We start from the raw sequence: 978 nt of genomic DNA on the forward strand, positions 1-978 counted from the left end.
ACCTGCACACGAGTAAGCGAATCCGTTTCTTAGCAAAAAGCGGTAAAAAGTGTAGTTGATGAAGAGTGTATAAATCAACAAATACGATAACCACACAATCTGTGAAGGAAATCTACCTAGTGGAATGGAAAATTTTTGCCTACTGCAGGTATAATGTCCGCTTACGCGGGCGAGGCTATAGGTTGTACTACCTAAAGGGGAACCAAAAGAATGAAGTTGCACCTACCACCTATTATTCGCACACTAGCGTGAGCATGCAGAGCATGCGGAGTGCATGGGGTTCTAACACGTGTGAAGTACATCATAGACTCCTAGCAAATGCAGGGTGTGAGTGAAGTGATATTCGAAGTGAAGGCGTTGAGCAGCTATTCTTACCTTGAAGTTGTAAGTGTTTATGCGGACATTTTTAAAACGAGACCACCACATCAAGGAACCCCAACTGATAACGTTAAACAGTTTACGATGCAAAAAGGGAGTTAAGGTTCAACGGGCAGAAAAGGCTTACTGGCCGTTTGCTGAATTGTAGCTTGTGACACTCCTAGCAAATAACAAGATTAGTCACTTCACTGGACAAACTAATACGTGTATGCACGTTTTCAAGCAATTGTGACCAGTAATTTCCCAATTAGTCACCTATCTTTGCAGTGTTCCTTGTCCAAACAGAGTTTTCCCCATTGTTGCCATTGCATGCTTTGCCGTTCTAGGAAACATAGAGCTATGCGTAGACAAGAGATAAATAGAACGTATTCGATCTGCACGTACGAGACACTGAAGTTGGGATTGTTGCATAGCAAACACTGAAGACCATTTCTAAAAGTGGCCAAGAAGGTACAGGATTTGGCAAGTGGATGAATGCCTAAGCAAAAAGTAGCTACCGATTGGGTGGACAAAAGGAGTATTTAACAGAGTTTCTAACTTCTGATTCATAGAGACCGATTAAGCTGGACTGCCGCCTGTGGGGTTTCATGCATAGACTAA

This window comes from Echinococcus granulosus (genome assembly GCF_000524195.1).
Source record: "Echinococcus granulosus chromosome Unknown EG_S00319, whole genome shotgun sequence".
NCBI lineage: Eukaryota > Metazoa > Platyhelminthes > Cestoda > Cyclophyllidea > Taeniidae > Echinococcus > Echinococcus granulosus.